Here is a 24,435-nt window from a genome sequence, read left to right as displayed (position 1 = left end):
AGTGTAGTTGTAGTTTAGATGTTAAATGGGAGTACAAACCATGCTTGTTATTTGCTATTCCATACTTATGAAAACAAGTAGCATATGTCTCTAACCTTGTGATGTGTTTGGATTGCGAGCTTAAAGAAATGATTAATGGCTTAGTTTAATATATTGTGCTATCCACCATGTTGTTTAGACAATATATGCTTGATTAGTCATCCATGCTTGTTGAAACAACCACACACACACACTATTGTTGCAATACTTGTTTTCCCCCTCATTAATCATTCATTAAGGGTGTAGAAAAGTTATGCTTAGTGGTGATCTCTAAATCCCAAGATCTCTCTCTTTTATTTTCTCTCCATTACATTTAATTGTTTACTTTAGTTTAAATTGCATCTTAGTATAATTCAATCACCAACCAATCTTTTGATCACTCGACCTACTAACCCTAATCTCGATTCCACAACCTAATACGACCCACCAATCCCTTGGGACGATCCCTACTCGCCCTAATTATATTTTTAGTGAAAGATAGTAGTGACAAATTATAAATGTAAAACTTGGCCACACTCATCTTAGTCCAACATCTCTTTTTGCAAACTTTTGGTGCGACACCAAGCTCTTGGCTCAAAAACTATTTCAAAATCTTTCTTTGAAACATCATCAACACAAGAATTTTTCAAATCATGCTTTGATTCATTTTTCAAATCATTTTTCAACACTTTCTCAATATGATGATCATGTAAATGCAATGAAAGAGGAATAAAATGTGAAACGGGACGGGTGTCAACTTTGGGTTGCACCGGTTCACTCTCTTCATTGGACATACCTACTTGGTTGTCAATGATTCTCCCACTTCTCAAGGTTGTCACCGTATTGACATACTCTATTATAGGACTTTTCGATGAGGAATGAGTCTCCACAACACATTGTTACTTTGGTGGGGCATTCAAAGGCATTTTCCCTTTCTCTCTAGGATTTAAAGTGCTAGCTATTTGCCCTACTTGGGTTTCTAGCTTAGCAATGGATTAAGAATGAGAATGAAGCAATTGAGTGTTCGCCTCTAGAGTGCCTAGAGCGGTCAAAACTTTCTCTTCAAAAGCGGGACTCCTAGAATTTCCTTGAGAATAAGATGGTTGATTAGGAAAATGAGAATTAGAAAATTAATTACCATGCGATTGAAATGATGATCTAAAACATTGGGAACCTTAGCTTTGCATCGGAGGTTGAACATACTTCCCTTGAAAACCACCTTGGGAGGGTTTGAGCCTTTCCCTTGGCTTTTCCAAGAAAAGTTCAGATGGTTCCTCCAACTAGGATTGTAATGATTACCATAGGGATTATTCCCTTGGTTAGCAAAAATAGCATTGGCTTGCTCATGGTTGTCATTTTGCATATGTCTATGGGGACAATTGGAAGTAGAATGCAGGACACTAGAATAAGTCATACATGATTCATTAGATGCATGATGATGAACATAATTAGGGGCGGAAGACATTTGATTCGCCAAGTTTGGGTTAATCAAGAATTGATCAAACCTTTGAGATAAGGATTTAATCTCGGTGGCTATATCATTGGAGTTGTCAACTTGATACAAGCCAACATTCCTCCTTCCTCCTAGATTTATATTATTTTTAGAAGACGGAGATCTATGCATGGAATTTTCACTCATACTTTCATACAATTGTCACACATCATTTTCATGCTTGTCAATATAAGAACCACCCATTGATGCATCAACCATACCCTTGTGATTATCTGGTAAGCTTTCAAAGAAATATTGGACTAATTACCACTTAGGTATGCCATGATGTGGGCATTTCTTAGCAAGTCATTGAACCTTTCCCATGCCTCATGAAACATTTCCCCATCCCTTTGAGAAATTTCACGAATGGAAGCTGTCATAACATTGGTCTTTGAAACCGGATAGTACTTTTTCAAGAACTCTTGTTGTATTTCTACCCAAGAAGTTATCAGAAAAGGCCTAAGGTTGTTGAACCAATATTTTGCCTTGTCCTTTAGGGTAAAAGGAAAAATTTTAAGTCTCAAAACTTCTTCTGGCATGTCCGTGTATTTCACGGTGGAACACACTTCAAGAAACTTATCCAAATGCTTGTTTGGTTCTTCACTTGGAAGTCCATGATAGTTGGGAAGCATTTGAATGGTTTGTAGTTTAATTTCATAGTGATATGCTCTAAATGGAGGAAATTGAATGCAAGCGGGTGCATTATATTCATTAGGAACATAATGATCTCTAAAAGCAAGAGGTGGATTTACAACCGGTGGTGCTACATAAGCACCTTGGTTAGCTTGGACTATGAGAGGTTGTGAAACAAACATTGGCCTAGGCATTCCCAATGGAATTTGGCCTTATTGTTGTGGTGGAATGAATGGTCTAGGCATACATAATGGTACGTAGATGTTGTCATGGTGAACATTGGGGTGGAGGACACCTTGTTGGTCTATGTAACCAAGGTCCTCCACATGATCATTATTTTGCTCCTCCATCGATGAAATGGAGTGACGAGAACTACCACTTCCCTTAGGATTATGAACAACCGATTCAAGATGAAAATCAAGAGAGACAAGAGTAGGATTCAATGACTTACGACCATGCATGCATTAGCAAATCAATTAACAAGAAATAAAGCAAATAACAATCACTTTGCCCCCACAACAACTTAATCAACAAATCCCCACATACATTGATCCAATACTCCCATGCTTGAAACAACCATGCAAAGAAAATTAAAACTCCTCGACGTAGGCTCACAATTTATCTAAGAATTGAAAAACAAGCCTCCACGCGGGCCGATGATTTAACTAGAGCTTGAGTTAGGAAAATCTCATAAAGGGTCCTTAAGCAACTTTAACTCATTTTAATTTTTAAACCTTGCTTTGCTTTGCAATTTTTCAAATTTTTAGCCCTCTTTGCTTTCTTGCTTTGAATGATTCCCTTGCTTGATTCCTTGCTCAATGCTTTTAGTCAATTAAGAACAAACACAATAAGTAACTAAAAAGAAAATAGAATAAAGACACGATCAAAAGAGTACTAATCCCTAATTGTTTCCAAAACACGACTTTGCCAATTAAATCCCCGGCAACGGCGCCAAAAACTTGGTGGGGCCTTGTTGCGATGCACCCAAAGTTTGAAAAGATGTGGCATAAAGAGTGTGAGTCTGCAATGTGTCCAAGTTTTAAATTTGTAAATGCCACTACTACCTCTAACTAAACATATAGATAGGGCAAGTAGGGATCATCCCAAGGGATTTGATTGCAACCAATATGTGATGGAAATAAGGATAGGGTTAGTAGGTAGAGTGATCAAGAGAGATTTATTCGGATTAATTAAACTACTATGTGACTAAAATTAAAGCAAGATAAAGATAACAATGGAAATATTTGGGGAAAAGATATAGAGGAGAGGACTTGGGATACTAGAGCTCACCACTAAGCTTGACTTCATTAGACATTAGCACTTGTATATTAATTGGGAAATTGAATTGTAACTTGTGTGTGTGTGTCATAAATTGAAACTAAGCATGGAAGGCAAATAAGCATAGATTGTCAAGCCAAATGAGATGGTAAGCACAACATATTAAATGAGACCATCATCCATTCAATGAAACCACAATTTGTGCACAGGCATTATCATCTAGAAGCATACACTTTTTGCATTCATAAGCATGGAACACCGAGGAACAAGAATAGATTGTCCACCTATCTATGGATCTAAGCAACTACACTACATCTACACTAAAGACATGGAAATTAAACTAAGTAAACTAAAGGTGTGGCACAATCCATCAAGAAACAAGTGTGAATCATCAAATAAATTGTAAGAGTGTTCCATTAAGCTCTATGTTTTGACCATCTCTAGATTAATTTCATTCTTACACATAGACATGCATAAATTTCACTAAATCTAGAGAAAAGAACATGAATCATCCATTCTAGCATTCATAGACATATGGTGAGAGATAGATAATCAATTGGAAGCATTAATCCATACACATCAAGTAGAAATCACAAGATATATATATAGATCCAAGATCAAAACATTTGTAACAAATAAATCCCCAAAAGTATACAAAGAACTAAGTCTAAGAAGCAAACTTAGGGGCTACTCTAGCCCCAAACAGATGTCTAGCCACTCATTGAAGTAGTCATCGAACCCTCAAGGGCTATCTCCATAGTAGGCATGAACTCCTTCTTGATGGAAACCCTAGAAGAATGGAAGAGCTCTCAAGAATGTCTCTAGCCTCCTCTCCAAGAATATGTTATACAATATGTAAGTTATGCCAAGTATACTCTCAAAAATGGCTCATATTCCTTATATAGGTAGGTTAAAATGTCACACCCAATGGTCTGGGTCCTCACATCAATATTTCTCCAATGATTGCACCATGAGCCAACCTTTAATGAGCTGAATTTTGTCTTTTTTTAGGCTTGAGGAAGTTCGATCGATCGAACTGTGGTGAGATTGATCGAACATGGCTGAGATCTATCGAATACTACGGAGATCGATCATCTATGGCAGTGCCTTTTTGAATAAGGACAAATCTCTGAGATATTTTTGGGAAGAAGACAAAAGTGGCAGCTGGAGTAGTACATGTGGATAAGATCGAGCACTTCGATCGATCGAATAGCTATTGAGATTGATCGAACTTTATGGAATCTTGTGGATAAGGACAAAAGCTTAAATCCGTCATGAACTAATTAAATCGATGAACTTTCGATCGATCGAATATATTCTGAGATCGATCGAACTTGCTGACTTTCTACACTTTGCTTCATTTTGCTTCACTTTGCTCCTTTCTTCCATTCAGATTGAGATTGCTTCAATTATGCTCTTATTTGGCTGAATTGACTTATTTTTGGGATAAGTAACTAAAAACGGCAATAACATGAAATTAGTCTAAAACGGGAAAGTAAAATAGATAAAAGTCCTAGAACACTCAAGCTCAAGGGTTTAAATGCGCACTTTTCAGCGCTCATCATTATTCCTGCACTTATATGGGAGCTTATGCACAAATTCTAGAAGAACTTGCATCATACACACAGTACTAGAGCAGAGACTTAGCCCTTACCTTTTGGCCATTTGATTACTCAGCTGTTTCTAGACCAGGGGTACTAGTTTGACCCCGAGGAGATTCCAAAGCCTGATACTGAGAGAGCGAAGAGAGCTTATGATCTAACCCGGTGGAATAAGACTTTCAATTCATGCCGTAAGAATAGGGAAAACAGGGATATGAAGAGACTACAGGCGCAACAGCAGAGAACAGCAACACAGGCAGCCGCAACAGACGATGCTGCAGAGGATGATGTAATAGATAGATTTCCTACCAGACAGAGACGTCGCATTACCACTTTAGGTTCTACCTCTAGCCAGATGTACCTATTGCATCTCAGCAGACTGGCCTTTCACATGCCCCTCCTACCGAGCTGACAACACATACAAGCACTGATTCTAGCTACAGATCAGTGGAAGCTGATGAGCGCTGAAAAATGCGTATTTAAACCCCTTAAGCTTAGGCATTCTAGTACCCTTATCTATCTTACTTTACCGTTCTAAATTGATTTCGTGTTATTTCCATTTTTAGGCACTTATCCCAAAAATAAGCTAACTCAGCCAAATAAGAGCAGAAATGAAGCAATTCTAGGATGAATCAAAGAAAGGAGCCAAACAGAAACAAAAGGAAGAAAAATGTGGAAATCAACATCTTCAATCGATCTCAGATTAAAGTTCGATCGATCCAACATAATCGATCTCAGCACTTCAAGATGGATCAGAGCCATGATGACATTTTCAGAGATTTTAAAAGTTCGATCGATCCAACATCATTCTTCGATCGATCAAACTACCTTGTCCTTATCCAAAATGATTGATGTTATCTAGTTGTACCACCCTACCAACCACTTTTGTCCTTTTCCCAAAAATATCTTCGAAATATCTCAGATTTGTTTTTATCTAAAAAACACCGCCATTGAGGATCGATCCAACTTCAGTTCGATAGATCTCAACCTTGTTCGATCGATCCAAGTCTAAGGTTTGATCGATCGAACTTCCTCCAGTGTGAAAAAGTTAAATTTCCAGCTCATAAAAAGTTGTCCTTTATCCAATCATTAGGGAATATTTGTTGTACGACCCTAGCTTATTTTGGGTGTCATTTGACCTACCTATATAAGGATAAGGATTACATAACACATCATATCACATCATATCATATCATACCTTCTAGAACTCTTGGAGAGGAAGCTTAGAGGAGAAGGAGGCTAGAAACACCATTGGAGACTCTTCATCAACCAAGGAGCAAATCTCTACCGTGGAGTTCGCCCTTGAAGGTTGGAGAAGCACTACCATGAGTGGCTAGACATCCTCTTGAGGCTAGAGTTAGCCCCAAGCATACTTTCTACATCTTAATTTTGTGTATTATTGAGGGATTAGTGTTGTAATACATGTTTTGGCACTTTTATATATATAGATCTTGTTTATTCAATGATTTATGTGGTTTAATGCTTCCAATTGATCATTTCATTCTATCCATATGTCTATGTATGCTAGAATAGATGTCATGTGCTTGTCTCTATTTCTTGTGTTATTGATGTATGTCTATGTGTATTAATGCCATAGATCTAGAGATTGTCAAAACATTGTGCTTAATGGAATGCTCTTGTAATTTTCTAGATGGTTCATGCTCATTTCTTGATCGATTGTGCCTCTCCCTTAGCTTAATTAGTTTAATTTCATGTCATTAGCTTAATTAAAGTATAGTGGTAGCATAATTGTTAGATGGGAGAACAATCTATGCTTGTTGTTTGATGTTCCATACTTTTGAAAGCAAGTAGCATATGTCTCTAACCTTGTGGTGTATTTGGCTTGTGAGCTTAATGAAAGGATTAATGACTGGTTAGATATATGGTGCTTTTCACATGCTATTTAGACAATATATACTTAATTGTTAGATATATTGTACTTTCACATGTTGCTTAGACAATATATACTTAATTGGTCACCCTTACTAATTGAATCAACCAAACAAACACACACATCAATATTGCAACACACATTTCCCTCATTAGTCACTTGTTAAGGGTGTTGAAAAGTATTGTTTGGTGGTGACCTCTAAACCCCAAGATCTCTCTCTTACTTACTCTTTATTACATTCAATTATTTAGTTTAATTTGCTCTCTAGTTTAATCAACCAACCTACTATTTGTTTAATCACTCAACCTACTAACCCTAATAGTGATTCCATAACCAAATTCGACTCCAATCCCTTGGGACGATCCCTACTCACCTTAATGCCTTGGGAAGGTAGTAGTGGCTTTTGTAAATGTAAAACTTGGCCCTCGCCTTAATGCACACTCTTTAAGCTTGTGGTAAGACGACAAACACTACCAAGTTTTTGGCGCTGTTGCTGGGGATTAGGCAACGTCGTATTTGTGGAATTCATTAGGAATTAGTACTCTTTTGATCGTATCTTTACTTCGTTTTTATTTTTCTTTTGATTACTTATTGTGTTTGTTCATCTTTGATAAGGAGCATTGAGCTAAGAAGTAAGTAAATGAATATTCAAGCAAAGGAGCTAAGCAAGCAAGGAAAAATGCTAAATTTTTTTTAAAAAAAATTGCTAAGCTAAGCTATAAATTTGGAGTTGAAGTGCTATAGGACCTTTGTGAGACTTTCTTTACTCAATCCCTTAGTTAAATCGTCGGCCCGCGTGGAGGCTTGTTTTTAAATTCTTAGATAAATCGTGAGCCCGCGTAGAGGCATTCTTAATTGTTCTTTGCATTGTTGTCAAAGCATAGGAGTATGGGTTAAGTGTTTCTGGAGGAAGATTCATTGAATTGTTGTGAAGTCGAAGTGTTTGTTTATTCATTGTGTTTGTGTATTTTACATTGTTCATGCAAGGTCGTAGATCACTTAGACCAACTCTTGTCCCTCTTGATTTGCATCTTGAATCCATAGTTAGAAATCATAGGAGAAGAGGAAGTTCTAGTTCTACCCAATCCATTACATCAATGGAAGGCCATAATGAAGAGCATGTAGAGGACCTTGGTCACATAGACCAACAAGGTATCCTTCATCCAAATATGCATCATGAGAACATGCAAGCACCATTAGACATGCCTAGGCCATTCATTCACCAACCACAACAACAACAAGGCCAAGTTTCATTTGGAATGCCAAGGCCAATGTATGCTCCACAACCTCCCATCATTTAAGGAAATCAAAATCAAGGTGCCCAGGTTACACCTCAAATTGCTAATCCTCCACTTACTTTAAGAGATCACTATGTACCTAATGAATACAATGCACCCACATGCATTCAATTGCCACCATTTAGAGCACATCACTATGAAATTAAACCACAAACCATTCAAATGCTTCCTAACTATTATGGACTTCCAAGTGAAGAACTTTACAAGCATTTGGATGAGTTTCTAGAAATATGTTCCACCGTAAAATATATGGACATGCCGGAAGAGGTTTTAAGACTCTAACTTTTTCCATTCGCCTTAAAAGACAAGGCAAAGTATTGGTTTAACAATCTTAGGCCTTTTTCAATCACTTCTTGGGCAAAAATGCAACAAGAGTTCTTGAAGAAGTACTATCCGGTTTCTAAGACCAATGCCATGAGAACCTCAATTCGAGAATTTTCACATGGGGTTGGAGAAACGTTTCATGAGGCATGGGAACGCTTTAATGAATTGCTTAGGAAATGTCCACATCATGACATGCCCAAATGACAATTAGTTCAATATTTCTTTGAGAGCTTATCGGACATTTACAAAGGCATGCTTGATGCTTCCATGGGTGGCTCATATATTGATATGCATGAGGATGACGTGTGGCGTCTTTATGAGAGCAGGAGTGAAAATTCTTTGCATAGAACATTATCATCCAAGAATGGTAGAAATTCACAAGGTAGGAAGAGTGTTGGCCTACATTAAGTTAACCATTCAAATGATATAGCCGCCGAAATAAAGTCTTTATCTCAAAGGTTTGATCAATTTTTGATTAACCAAAACTCGGCAAACCAAATATCTTAATTCCCTAACCATTCTCATCGTGCATTAAATGAAACATGTATGAATTCTTCTAATGTTCTTCATTCTACTTCTCATTGTCCTCACGGACAAATGCAAAATGAACCTAATGAACAAGTCAATGCAGCTTTTGTGAACCAAGGGAACAATCCTTATGGTACTCATTATAATCCAAGTTGGAGAAATCATCCGAATTTCTCTTAGAAAAACCAAGGAGAGGGCTCAAACCCTTCCCAAGGCGGTTTTCAAGGGAAGTACATTCCACCTCCACTTCAAAACCAAGGATCCCAAGGTTATAGACCTTATCAATCACAAAGGAATCAATTTGCTAACTCTCATTTTCCCAACCAATCTTATTCCCAAGGGAATGCTAGAAGTCCCGCCTTTGAAGAAAAAGTTTTGAATGCTTTGGGTACTTTAGAGGCTAACACTCAATTACTTTATTCTCACTCTCAATCCATTGCAAAGCTAGAAACCCAAGTAGGGCAAATAGCAAGCACTCTTAATGCAAGAGAGAAGGGAAAGATGCCTATGAATGACCCACCTAAGCAACAATGTGTTGTGGAAACCCATTCCTCATCGGAAGGCCACACCATTGTGCATGTTATTGCGGTGACTACCTTGCGGAGGGGTAAGATTGTGGACAATCAAGTTGAAATGTCCAATGAAGAGAATGAACTGGTACAACCTCAAGTTATCACCCGTCCCATTTCACATCCCATTCCTCCTTCATTGCATATACATGATCTTGTGAATGAGAAAGCTTCAAAATGTGATTTGAAGAATGATTTTGAAAATGATTTGAAGGAAGATTTGCTTAAAAATGAATTTGAAAATGATTTGAAGGAAGATTTGCTTAAAAATGAATTTGAAAAGGTTTTGTTGAAAAATGATTTAAAACAAAGTGATTTAAAAAATTCTTATGTTGAAGAGTTTTCAAAAGGAAATGCTGAAAAAGTGTTTAAGCCAAAAATTCCATTTCCGGATGCCTTAAAAGGATCTATTTCAAAAGACAAGCAAAAGGCAAACACCAATGAAATCATGGAAATGTTTAGGCAAGTGAAAGTCAACCTTCCACTTTTGGATGTAATCAAGCAAATTCCGGCTTATACCAAATTCTTGAAAGACTTGTGCACCCAAAAGCTGAAGAACAAGAGCCAAGCACCAAGAAAAGTGATTTTAACCGAGCAAGTAAGCTCAATTTTGCAACATAACACTTTACAAAAGTTTAAGAACCCCGGTTCACCTACTACTTCATGCATTATTGGTGATCATATCATTAATCGGGCGCTTCTTGACTTAAAAGCAAGTATTAACCTTCTTCCATACTCAGTTTTTGTCAAATTGGGCCTGGGTGAATTGAAACTGACGTCGGTAGTTTTACAACTTACCGACCGATCCATTAAGAAGCCTAGGGGTATAATTGAGGATGTATTAATAAAGATTGCCAAATTTTTCTTCCCCATTGATTTCGTTGTCATTGACATGGAACCGGTCCCCAATCCTGAAAACCAAATTCCCGTTATCCTTGGTCGTCCTTTTTTGGCAACCGCTAATGCCAACATCAATTGTAGGATGAGGATAATGAAGATCTCATTTGGCAACATGAAGGTGAAGTTGAATATCTTCAACCCCATACCCAATTCATTTGACAAATATGAATGAGAGGTTAATGTTGTAGATAAATGTCATAATCTTCAATGTCAAGGAAGTAGGCTTTTATGTAAGACCAAAACTTCAAAGTGATCATCTTCAACCTTGCATTCTCAAAGTCTTGTTTCCAATTCTTGCCTTGAAAGGCCATGGAAGCCCAAAGGTTGTGATTGCATTGACAAGGGATCAAAAGTTTCTTTTGAGCTTAATCCAACAAGTTCTTCAAAGAACTGTTTGTTGGGTGGAGTTCAAAGCATCTATCACCCCAACAAGGAGGGGATGCATTACAAGATCTTTGATTCGGGCTAAAAAAGTCCAATGTCTTGCTAAAGACGTTAAAAACTAGCAAAAGTATTCGTAAGGTGTCAAAACCCTATTACTCCCTCATTTCTATCTTAAATTTCATTTCTTGGGAAGTCTAGATATTGGCTTTGGGTTCATATGCATTGCTAGGATTGCATGAACTTTTATGTTGTGATTGAGCATTTTGCATAAGTTCGATCGATCTCAAATGAGAGTTCGATCGATCGAACTTCCATCTGCATGCAAAACTAAGAAAAATTTTTGACCTGCATCCACCTGCATCCAAATCACCTTTCTGTCCCATCGCTCAAACTTATTCTCAGATCGATCAGAAGACCTTAGATCGATCCAACTTTAAAGTTTGATCGATCTTGAGATCCAACACTTAGAAAAAATTTGAGCCTGTATCAACCTGCATATTTCAGCTCTCTATCTCATCGATCGAAAACATTTCAAGATCGATTTGAAGTTCTTTGATCGATCCAACTTCATCATTCGATCGATCTGTAAGTTCCAACACTTAACCAAATTTTTGGACCAAAAACCTACATATTTTTGCTCTCTGTCTAATCAATCGAACATTTTGTTCAGATCGATCTTAGTTCTTCAATTCTCTATTTTGACTTTTGTTTGACTTTATTTGACTTTTTAATTTAAAAAAAAAATTCAAAAATATTTTTATTTTATTTTATTTCTACTCTTATTTTTCAAAAATCCAAAAATATTTTCTATTTTTCAATTGTAATTTTTAATTTTTAAATTTGGTTTTTAATTTTTCAAAAAATTCAAAAATACTTTGAAGAGAGATCATCACAGTTCGATCGATCTGAATTCTCAGTTCGGTCGATCGAACTGATCGGGAAAAGTTTTTAAAAATAGACCTTGAGGGTCTCAAGATCGATTTATTAGATTGATCCAACCCTCCAAACCCTTATCCTTCATTCTCGTTACCACTATGCACCCATCTTCATCATCTTCTCCGGCGAATCTCCGGCGAGATCCAAACGTTGATTCTCTCTCTCTCCTCTCGGATTTTCATCTCCATCTTCCTCTCATCTTCTCTCGCTACTTGAGGTAAGATCCAAGTCACATCTTATGATTTCAAGCTTCAACTTGTTCAATACATGTTGCCTACATACTAGATCTAGGATGTATTGTTGATGATTTCCTCCATTATTGCCGGCTTGAAGCTTTTTATATATATATGTATATATGGTTATATATTTTTGAGTTTTGATTTGTTTTGTGGGAGTATGGGCTTTGTAAAGTGACTAGGATTGAGGAATTGTTGTATTGATGGGCCCACTACACTATTCGTGTGGCCCCCGTGCTTCCAAAGTCACAGATTTGTGACTTTTCAGTTTTCATCTTTGCACAGTTCAATCGATCAAACTCATCTTTTTCAGTTTCTCAGATTGATCGAAGTTTTGAGATTTCATACACACACTTTATGTTTTGAGATCTCATACACATAAAAAAATTTTTGTGATCGATTGAACTTCACAGATCTCATACACACACTTTATTTATCATATATTATGTTCATGCTATCTCATATATACCCAATAGCTGTGATATTTCACATTGGATGCATTTCATACTTACATTGTTTAGCATGCTTCATATCCTGTCACCTGCATAGATTCATGTCATCTATATGTTTTATCTATCTTATTTGACATGCATGTTTCTATTTTGTGCTTTCAATTCTTTATTCTGACATTGACTCCCCTTGCAAGTTTTAAATTATTTTTTAGGCCATGACTAAGCGCAAGACTGTTGCCAAGAGGAAACACGGGCCCTAGAGACATATCAGACCTAGGATAGAGGAGCCAGTAGAGCCCTCTCATATACAGGAGGAGCCATTACAGCCTACTCCAGCTCAGTCACCTACTCATGAGGCTGAAGATGATCATATTCCATTTACTTCTGAGGCTTAGCCTGCGTTTACACCATCACCATCTCCATCACATGCTGAGGCTGAGCATTCACCGTTACCATCTCCACCACACCATCCAGCTCAGCCAGCTTGAGAGCGTGACAGGCCCGCGCCTAGATATGCGCATATGACAGTGGACTATGAGTCAGTGTTCGCCCTGCCCATCCTGCCTCATCCACCTGAGATTTCCAGTTTCTTCTATCTATTTATATTACACCTCTGTGATCTATAATTCATTTTTGTCACTGTATATTATTTGCAGCCGCATATGTCAGTTTTGTTATTTTGATGTACTCTATACTTTATTTTCTTTATATATGTTTTTGCTATGGATGTCATTTATTATATTTTTATCTCTGTATGTTTGACTCCATCAGGTACAACACAGTGACTTCAGTGAGAGAGTGCTACCTGATTTTCAGGACCACACATATACCTCTCTCACTATTTTATTTCATTTACACTTGCATGTCCACTGTGCACTAATTATCCCTTTTTGTTATCTTATGAGTTTATCCCAGTGCCAAATTTTAGGACCACAATTAATCCCAAGTTTGGGGGGGCCATGCCACCCACTTTGGATACTTCAGTCCCAGCTATTCTTTGCCTTAATTGCACCGGTATACTCTTTCCTTTTGTTCTCTTTGCACATTGAGGACATTGTGCTGTTTAAGTTTAGGGGAAATGGTGTACTTTACAATGTTAGCTTTAAAATTCAAAATTTTGAGTATGACTTGTGTATTTGAGAGATTTTCTATGATTGGTCCATATCTAGCTATGATTTTGATCTTTTGAGGACTATATTGCTTAAAATTTAAAAATTGCTTGACTTGAGAGTCCAATACTCCTTGTATGCCTTATGGATACCATTTAGGAGTAAATTTTTTGAAAGATTGATATCTTGCTTGCATTTGTGGTCCACATCATCTTGATTTTGTGATTGTTTTGAGATTCACTTTAGAATTCTACACAAGCACAAGTGTACACTAGCATTCATTTGTGGGGTACATGCTTTGTTGATTATTGAATTGGTTATATCCCAATTGGGTTAGTAGTGCATTGAAAGCTTTTATTCTTGATAAAGGTGGATAAAAACCCCTTTTCACTAAGTAGCCGGGATTCTAGCCTTATCAAGCACTGAATTTCTCACGTCGAAAGGTGGAGGGCCCAAACTCTAGGTCAATAATTAAACTTGCTATACAAAAAAAAAAAAAAAAAAAAAAAAAAAAAAAAAAAAGGAAAAAAAAAAATGTTGCAAAAGCAATAAAAAGTGAGGCTTTCTCCCAAAAAGGTGAGAAGTGAGAAATGATTAGATGGAGGTTGTCTTGATTTGTAGCCTAGTTGATTTAAGCTTGTAAGTCCGTAGGGGTGTTTGAATGCCTAATGCCCTAAAGCCGTCCGGTTTGGGAGTCATTGACCTAACGCTCGACCTCATGAATCGCTAGAAAGCTTAAGAGATCAACACATTGCACCATACTTCCATCTTTGATCCTAATATAAAATAAAAAAATAAAAAAATAAAAAATAAATAAAAAAATTGAGTGGAAAGAATAAGCGCACCTAGAATAATAAAGCTTTAATAAAATGTCCACTTTTTGTCTTGATGATCGATACTAGATTTGTGTGCTAGTTTAAGGGTAAGGATATGATCATTTCTTTAGTTGGCTAAGGTAGCAACACATTTGATGCCGGTCCCCTCAAAAAGGATTCTAGAGTTATTTTGATTTGCATGATCATTTTCTTGATGTGTGGAGGACCATACTTGCTTGCTTGATGTTGAGATTTTGGGAGATTACTTAGAAATGTTTGAAACAGTGCATACTTGAGCTAGTTTTCTAACAATACTTGTTTGCAATATTTGTGCCTCTTTTGAAAGAATGAGCTTAATGTTTGTGGGTATGATTTCTGGAAACCCTCACGAGGCTTCACTCGTCCACTAGCGGTACCTAAGGGTTTAAAAGGCTTGTTGCATGTGCTAAGTGCAATCGTGTTCCCTACGAAAGTGGCGTTATCCATTTATTGCTTTCTAATTCATAGTTGTATAGTTGTTCATTTCATTCCTTTACTTTCTAGTTCATTGCTAGGAACTAGCAATATTTAAGTTTGGAGGTGTGATGAGCGCTGAAAAGTGCGCATTTAAACCCCTTAAGCTTAGGCATTCTAGTACCCTTATCTATCTTACTTTACCGTTTTAAATTGATTTCGTGTTATTTCCATTTTTAGGCACTTATCCCGAAAATAAGCTAACTCAGCCATATAAGAGCATAAATGAAGCAATTCTGGGATGAATCAAAGAAATGAGCCAAGTGGACGCAAAAGGAAGAAAAAGGTGAAAATCAACATCTTCGATCGATCTCAGATCAAAGTTCGATCGATCCAACATGATCGATCTCAGCACTTCAAGATGGATTAGAGCCATGATTTCATTTTCAGAGATCTCAAAAGTTCGATCGATCCAACATCATTCTTCTATCAATCGAACTACCTTGTCCTTATCCAAATGATTGATCTTATCTAGTTGTACCACCCTACCAACCACTTTTGTCCTTTTTCCAAAAATATCTTCGAAATATTTCAGATTTGTTTTTATCCAAAAAGCGCCGCCATTGAGGATCGATCCAACTTCAGTTCGATAGATCTTAGCCATGTTCGATCAATCAAAGTCCAAGTTTCGACCGATCGAACTTCCTCCAGTGCGAAAAAGTTAAATTTTCAGCTCACAAAAAGTTGTCCTTTATCCAATCATTGGGGAATATTTGCTGTACGACCCCAGCTTATTTTGGGTGTCATTTGACCTACCTATATAAGGATAAGGATTACATAACACATCATATCATATCATAACTTGTAGAACTCTTGGAGAGGAAGCTTAGAGGAGGAGGAGACTAGAGACACCATTGGAGACTCTTCATCAACCAAGGAGCAAATCTCTACACTGGAGTTAGCCCTTCAGGGTTGGAGAAGCACTACCATAAGTGGCTAGACATCCTCTTGGGGCTAGAGTTAGCCCCAAGCATGCTTTCTACATCTTGATTTTGTGTATTATTGAGGGATTACTGTTGTAATACATGTTTTGGCACTTTTATATATAGATCTTGTTTATTCAATGATTTATGTGGTTTAATGCTTCCAATTGATCGTTTTATTCTATCCATACGTCTATGTATGCTAGAATAGATGCTCATGTGTTTGTCGCTATTTTTTGTGTTATTGATGCATGTCTATGTGTATTAATGGAATGCTCTTGTAATTTTCTAGATGGTTCATGCTCATTTCTTGATCGATTGTGCCTCTCCCTTAGCTTAATTAGTTTAATTTCATGTCATTAGCTTAATTATAGTGTAGTGGTAGCATAGTTGTTAGATGGGAGGACAATCCATGCTTGTTGTTTGATGTTCCATACTTTTGAATGCAAGTAGCATATGTCTCTTACCTCGTGGTGTATTTGGCTTGTGAGCTTAATGAAAGGATTAAAGACTTGCTAGATATATTGTGCTTTTCACATGTTATTTAGACAATATATACTTAATTGTTAGATATATTGTGCTTTTCACATGTTGCTTAGACAATATATACTTCATTGGTCACCCTTGCTAATTGAATCTACCAAACAAACACACACATCAATATTGCAACACACATTTCCCTCATTAGTCACTTATTAATGGTGTAGAAAAGTATTGTTTGGTGATGACCTCTAAACCCCAAGATCTCTCTCTTACTTACTCTTTATTGCATTCAATTATTTAGTTTAATTTGCTCTCTAGTTTAATCGACCAACCAACTATTTGTTTGATCACTCGACCTACTTACCCTAATAGTGATTCCATAACCAAATTCGACTCCAATCCCTTGGGATGATCACTACTCACCCTAACTATATTTTTAGTGAAGATAGTAGTGGCTTTTATAAATGTAAAACTTGGCCCTCGTCTTAATGCATACTTTCTAAGCTTGTGGTAGGACGACAACACCACTAGTAGCTCAGCTGCACATAGACTTCATATCTTTCAGAGCTAATATAATTGAGCGGCATGAGGATTTCATGAGGAGGCATGATGATCTGGTGAGGAGACATGATGACTTGGTAGGGAGACATGATGATTTAGTTCGACAATCTGTTGAGCTAAGAGCTGAGGGAGCTAAGGTCAGACGTGAGCTTGACGCTTTGAGGACAGACCTTACCACTTCTCTCACTCGCCACAGCATCGAGATGTCTGCCATGCTGCAGCACATTGCTAACATGATGACCCCTGATCCCACCACCTGATTCTCTCCATTTTCTCTCTTCCTCATTATATGATATTTGCACTGTTATTGCTGAGATATTTTCACACTATCTTAACACTTGCACTAGTTTTGGATATTATTCTGGATATTCTTTTGGGATATTTTGGATATTTTCTTGGATATTATTGCTTACATTACATTGATACATTGATTTATCAATATATAATCTTGCATTTATTTTCTATATATTGATTTTTGGATCTTTGATATCAGTTTTGGATATTCTGAGCTTTACATTGCTAGATGCCATGTGCCCAGTTCTCAGTTTCACCTCTCATTTATCATATGCTTTGACAGTTGTTAGTGTGACCGTTTTCAGACAGGTTTTTGGAATCTAAGTTTGGGGGTGCACCTTCTAAAGCTAAGCTTCTGTTGCCGGGTCCCTTTTGCTTCACCCATTTGGTACAATCTTTCTATTATCTGTTGCTTCTTTGCACATTGAGGACAATTCACAGATTAAGTTTGGGGGTGTGTTAGCATATTTTACATGTTGCACTTGATTTCTATGCATGTGATATGATTTGAGAGTCTTGGGCTATGATTTTGATCTTTTGAGGACCATGATACTTAGAATTTAAAAATTGCTTAACTTGAGAGTCCAATACTCCTTATATGCCTTGCGGATACCATTTAGGAGTAAATTTTTCGAAAGATTGATATATTACTTGCATTTGTGGTCCGCATCATCTTGATTTTATGATTGCTTTGAGATTCACTCTAGGATTCTACACTAGCATAAGCGCACACTAGCATTCATTTGTACGGTACATGTTTTGTTGACTATTGATTTGGTTATATCCCAATTGAGCTAGTACTGCACTGAAAGCTTTCATCTTGACAAAAGTGGATAACAATCCCTTTTCATTAAGTAGCCGGGATTCTAGCCTCATCAAACACTGAATTTCTTACACCGAAAGGTGGAGGGCCCAAACTCTAGGTTAATAATTGAACTTGCTAAAAAAAATAATAAATAAAAAATAAAAAAGTGAGGACTTCTCCCAAAAGGTGAGAAGTGGGAAATGATTAGATGGAGGTTGTTTTGACTTGTAGCCTAGTTGATTTGAGCTTGTAAGTCCGTAAGGGTGTTTAAACACCTAATGCCCTAAAGCCGTCCGATTTGGGAGTCATTGACCTAACGCTCGAACTCATGGATCGCTAGAAAGCTTAATAGATCACTACATTGCACCATGCTTCTATCTTTGATCTTCTAGGTTAGTTTTTAAAAAAAATCGAGTGAAAAGAATAAGCACACCTAGTTGAATAAAGCTTTAATAAAAGGTCCACTCTTTGTTTTAAAGATCGGTACTAGATTTGTGCGCTAGTTTGAGGGTAAGGATGTGATTATTTCTTTAGTTAGCTTAGATAGCAACATATTTGATGTTGGTTCACTTAAAAAGGATTCTAGAGTTGTTGATTTGCATGATCATTTTCTTGATGTGTGGAGGACCATGTTTGCTTGCTTGATGTTGAGATTTTGGAAGATTGCTTGGAAATGGTTAAAAAATTGCATACTTGAGGTAGTTTTCTCCCAACAGTTATTTTGTATATCGGTGCCTCTTTAGTAAGAAAGAGCTCAATGTTTGTGGGTATCATTTCTAGAAACCCTCACGAGACTTCACTCGTCCATTAGGGTAACCTAGGGGTTTAAAAGGCTTGTTGCATACGCTAAATGCAATCGTGTTCCCTACGAAAGTGGCGTTATCCTTTTATTGCTTTCTAGTTCATAGTTGTATAATTGTTTCTTTCTTCTTTTCCTTATAGTTCATTGCTAGGGACTAGTAATATCTAAGTTTTGGGGTGTGATGAGTGCTCAAATGTGACGCATTTAGTACCTAAGCTAGGGTATTTTAGTCCATTCATTTATCTTACTTTCATGTCTTAGATACTTATTTGTGTTATTACCTATCTCAGGTTAATAAAGTTCAAATAGGCTAACAAGAGCCATTTAGCCCAATTTTGGAGCTAAGGAGCAAAGTTGGAAAAAAGCCAAGAAAATACACCAAATGAACTTCGATCAATCGAAGGGAATCCCGATCAATCGAAGATGTTTACAATCAATCGAAATGAGGCGGTGCCAGCTCAGCAAAATGGATAAGGCCCAGAAGATATTTTTGATGCCATGTCAGCTTCGATTGATCGAAGCTAAGTGTTTGATTGATCGAATATCTTTGATTGATCAAAGTGCCGGTTGGCAGTGAGCTATCTAATTCCCAAGCGTGCCGATTTCTACCTAACTCGAGTAGTTGCGAATTTCCTCCAATCATTGGCTGTATTTCTGACTTGGTGCCTACTTAAAGGGCAATGTAATGAATTAATTGAACATCTTTCAATTTTATCTTGTAATATTCATAGAGTAGATATTTTCTTCTCTATAACTAGGGTTTTGAGAAGAAATCAAGGATGAAGTGATGATGCCAACCTCCAAGCTAACCCTTGAGGGTTCTATGACCACTAAAATGAGTGGCTAAATCCTTCACTTGGGGCTAGAGATAACCCCTAGGCTTGCTTCCTAAACCTAGCTTTTGTATATTTTTGGGGATTCTAGTTGTAATGGATGTTTTGGACGTGAATAAATATAAATCTTGTGATTTCTACTTGATTTGTATAGATTAATGCTTTCAATTGATTATTTATTTCTATCCATATGTTTATGTATGTTAAAATGGATGTTCATGTGATTTTCTCTAGATTTAATGAAATTAATGTATGTCTATGTGTATTGATGTTGTTAATCTAGTGATGGTCAAAACATAGTGCTTAATTGAATACTCTTATGATTTATTTGATGGTTCACACTTGTTTCGTGACGGATTGTACCATACCTTTAGTTTAATTAGTTAATTTTGTATGTCTCTAGCCTAGATGTAGTGTAATTGCTTTAATTTCTTAGATAGGTGGACAATCCATTCTTGTTTCTTGATGTTCCATACTTCTGAATGCAAAAAGTACATTTCTCTAGACATTTGTGTGTGTTCTAATTGTGGTTTAATTGAATGGGTTATGGTCTCATTTGATAGGTTGTGCTATTCACTAGATTGACTAGACAATCTATGCTTATTTGCCTTTCATGCTTAGTTTTCAATTAGTGACACACACATACATATATTTTACAACTTAAATGCCCCCATTAATTTACAATTGCTAGTGTTTTGGTGGTTATTTCCGTCATCGCTACACCACAAGCTTAGAGAGTGTGCATTAAGGCGAGGGCCAAGTTTTACATTTATAAAAGCCACTACTACCTTCACTAAAAATATAGTTAGGGTGAGTAAGGATCGTCCCAAGGGATTGGAGTCGAATTTAGTTGTGGAATCACTATTAGGGTTAATAGGTCGAGTGATCAAATAAATAGTTAGTTGATTGATTAAACTAGAGAGCAAATTAAACTAAATAATTGAATGCAATAAAGAGTAAGTAAGAGAGAGATCTTGGGGTTTAGAGGTCACCACCAAACAATACTTTTTTACACCCTTAACAAGTGACTAATGAGGAAAATATATGTTGCAATATTGATGTGTGTGTGTGTTTGGTTGATTCAATTAGCAAGGGTGACCAATTAAGTATATATTGTCTAAGAAACATGTGAAAAGCACAATATATCTAACAATTAAGTATATATTGTCTAAATAGCATGTGAAAAACACAATATATCTAGCAAGTCATTAATCCTTTCATTAAGCTCACAAACCAAATACACCACAAGGTTAGAGACATATGCTACTTGCATTCAAAAGAATGGAACATCAAACAACAAGCATGGATTGTCTTCCCTTCTAACAACTATGCTACCACTACACTACAATTAAGTTAAATACATGAAATTAAACTAATTAAGCTAAGGGAGAGGCACAATCCATCAAGAAATGAGCATGAACCATCAACAAAATTACAAGAGCATTCCACTAAGCACAATGGTTTGACAATCTCTAGATCTATGACACTAATACACATAGACATGCATTAATAACACAAGAAATAAAGACAAACACATGAACATCTATTCTAGCATACATAGACATATGGATAGAATGAAATGATCAATTGGAAGCATTAAACCACATGAATCATTGAATAAACAAGATCTATATATATATAAGTGCCAAAATATGTATTACAACACTAATCCCTCAATAATACACAAAATCAAGATGTAGAAAGCATGTTTGGGGCTAATAGCCCCAAGAGGATGACTAGTCACTCATGGTAGTGCTTCTCCAACCCTCAAGGGCGAACTACATGGTAGAGATTTGCTCCTTGGTTAATGAAGAGTCTCCAATGGTGTCTCTAGCCTCCTCCTCCTCTAAACTTCCGCTCCAAGAGTTTTACAAGGTATAATATGATATGATGTGATATAATGTAAAAACTAATCCTTATCCTTATATAGGTAGGTCAAATGATACCCAAAATAAGCTGGGGTCGTACAGCAAATATTCCCCAATGATTGGATAAAGGACAACTTTTTGTGAGCTGGAAATTTAACTTTTTTGCACTGGAGGAAGTTCGATCGATCGAACCTTGGACTTGGATCGATCAAACATGGCTGAGATCTATCGAACTAAAGTTGGATCGATCTTCAATGGCTGCGCTTTTTGGATAAAAACAAATCTGAGATATTTCGAAGATATTTTTGGGAAAAGGACAAAAGTGGTTGGTAGGGTGGTACAACTGGATAAGATAAATCATTTGGATAAGGAAAAGGTAGTTCGATCGATCGAAGAATGATGTTGGATCGATTGAACTTTTGAGATCTCTAAAAATGTCATTATGGCTCTGATCCATCTTGAAGTGCTGATATCGATCATGTTAGATCGATCGAACTTTGATCTGAGATCGATCGAAGATGTTGATTTTCACCTTTTTCTTCATTTTGCTTCCACTTGGCTCCTTTCTTTGATTCATTCCAGAATTGCTTCATTTCTGCTCTTATTTAGCTGAGTTAGCTTATTTTCAGGATAAGTGCCTGAAAATGGAAATAATACAAAATTAATCTAAAATGGTAAAGTAAGATAGATAAAGGTACTAGAATGCCTAAGCTTAAGGGGTTTAAATACACACTTTTTAGCGCTCATCACACCCCCAAACTTGAATATTGCTAGTCTCTAGCAATGAACTAGAAAGTAAAGGAATGAAATGAATGAGTAAAAAACTATGAACTGGAAAATAATAAATAGATAACGCCACTTTCGTAGGGAACACGATTGCACTTAGCATATGCAACAAGCCTTTTAAACCCCTAGGTTACTCCTAGTGAACGAGTGAAGTCCCGTGAGGGTTTCCAGAAATGATACCCACAAACAGTAAGCTCATTCTTTCAAAAGAGACCCCAATATTGCAAACAACCATTGGGAGAAAACTACCTCAAGTATGCAATTTTTCAAACATTTCTAAGCAATCTCCCAAAATCTCAACGTCAAGCAAGCAAGTATGGTCCTCCACACATCAAGAAAATGATCATGCAAATAAAAACAACTCTAGAATCCTTTTGAGTTGACCAGCATCAAATATGTTGCTATCTAAACCAACTAAAGAATTAATCACATCCTTACCCTCAAACTAGCACACAAATCTAGTACCAATCATCAAGACAAAAAGTGAATCTTTTATTAAAGCTTTATTGTTCTAGGTGCGCTTATTCTTTTCACTCGATTTTTTTTTTTTTTTTTTAAGGATCAAAGATGGAAGCATGGTGCAATGTGTTGATCTATTAAGCTTTCTAGTGATTCATGAGGTCGAGTGTTAGGTCAATGACTCCCAAACCGGACGACTTTAGGGCATTAGGTGTTCAAACACCCCTACGGACTTACAAGATTAAATCAACTAGGCTACAAATCAAGACAACCTCCATCTAATCATTTCCCGCTTTTCAGCTTTTGGGAGAAGTCCTCACTTTTGTATTGCTTTTGCAACTCTTTCTTTTTCTTTTTTTCTTTTTTTTTTATTTTTATTTTTTTTATATTCAATTTTTTTATATATAATTATTAACCTAGAGTTTGGGCCCTCCACCTTTCAGCGCGAGAAGTTCAATGCTTGATGAGGCTAGAATTCGGCTACTTAGTGAAAAGGGGTTATTATCCACCTTTATCAAGAATGAAAGCTTTCAACGCACTGCTAGCCCAATTGGGATATAACCAATTCAATAATCAACTAAGCATGTACCCCACAAATGAATGCTAGTGTACGCTTATGCTAGTGTAGAATTCTAGAGTGAATCTCAAAACAATCACAAAATCAAGATGATGTGGACCACAAGTGCAAACAAGATATCAATCTTTCGAAAAATTTACTCCTAAATGGCATCCATAAGGGATACAAGGAGTATTGGACTCTCAAGTCAAGCAATTTTTAAATTTTAAGCAATATAGTCCTCAAAAGATCAAAATCATAGCTATATATGGACCAATCATAAAAAAATCTCTCAAATACACAAGTCATGCTCAAATTTTGAATTTAAAAGCAAACACTGTAAAGTACACCATTACCCCAAAACTTAAACGGCACAATGTCCTCAATATGCAAAGAGAACAAAAGAAAGAATATACCGGTGCAATTAAAGCAAAGAATGGCTGGGACTGAAGTATCCAAAGTGGGTGGCATGGCCCCCCTAAACTTGGGATTAACTGTGGTCCTGAAATTCGGCACTCGAATAAACTCATCAGATAACAAAAAAGGATAATCAGTGCACAGTGGACATGCAAGTGTAAATAAAATAAAGCAGTGAGAGAGATATGAGGGTGGTCCTGAAAATTATGTAGCATTCTCTCTCACTGTAGTCACTGTGATGCACCTGATGGAATCAAACGTATAGATATGAGAACATAATCGACGACATCTATAGCAAAAACATATATAAAGAAAGTAAAGTATAGAGTACATCAAAAGAGCAAAGCCGACATATCCGACTACAAATAATATACAGTGACAAAAATGAAGTATAGATCACAGAGGTGTAGTATAAAAAGATAGAAGAAACTAGGAATCTCTAGTGGACGAGGCAGGACGGGCAGGGTGAGCTCCGCGGATATCCCTAGATAAATCTCAGAGTGCAGTCATGACATCCGTGTGGAATGTAGCAAAATCAGCTCGGTGGGCTACAACATCTGCTCGAATGGCAGCAGTATCAGCTTTAATAGCAACTACTGCATCCTCAAGACCCTGAAGATGCTCTCCAAAGCCGGGGGTCTGACTAGGAGCCTCAAGTACGGATGAATCAG

General features: G+C 36.8%; 1 pseudogene; it reads right to left on the bottom strand.

Annotated features, from left to right (window-relative positions):
• Positions 1-8,630: 8,630 nt before the first annotated feature.
• Positions 8,631-8,729, bottom strand: LOC132297825 (small nucleolar RNA R71; annotated as a pseudogene).
• Positions 8,730-24,435: the final 15,706 nt, after the last annotated feature.

Source organism: Cornus florida, unplaced genomic scaffold (genome assembly GCF_030987335.1).
Source record: "Cornus florida cultivar Cherokee Brave unplaced genomic scaffold, ASM3098733v1 CherokeeBrave_3.0.0_Hap2_Chr02, whole genome shotgun sequence".
Taxonomy (NCBI): domain Eukaryota; kingdom Viridiplantae; phylum Streptophyta; class Magnoliopsida; order Cornales; family Cornaceae; genus Cornus; species Cornus florida.
The sequence above is the reverse complement of the archived record's forward strand: the minus strand, read 5'-3'. Positions and strand labels throughout refer to the sequence as shown.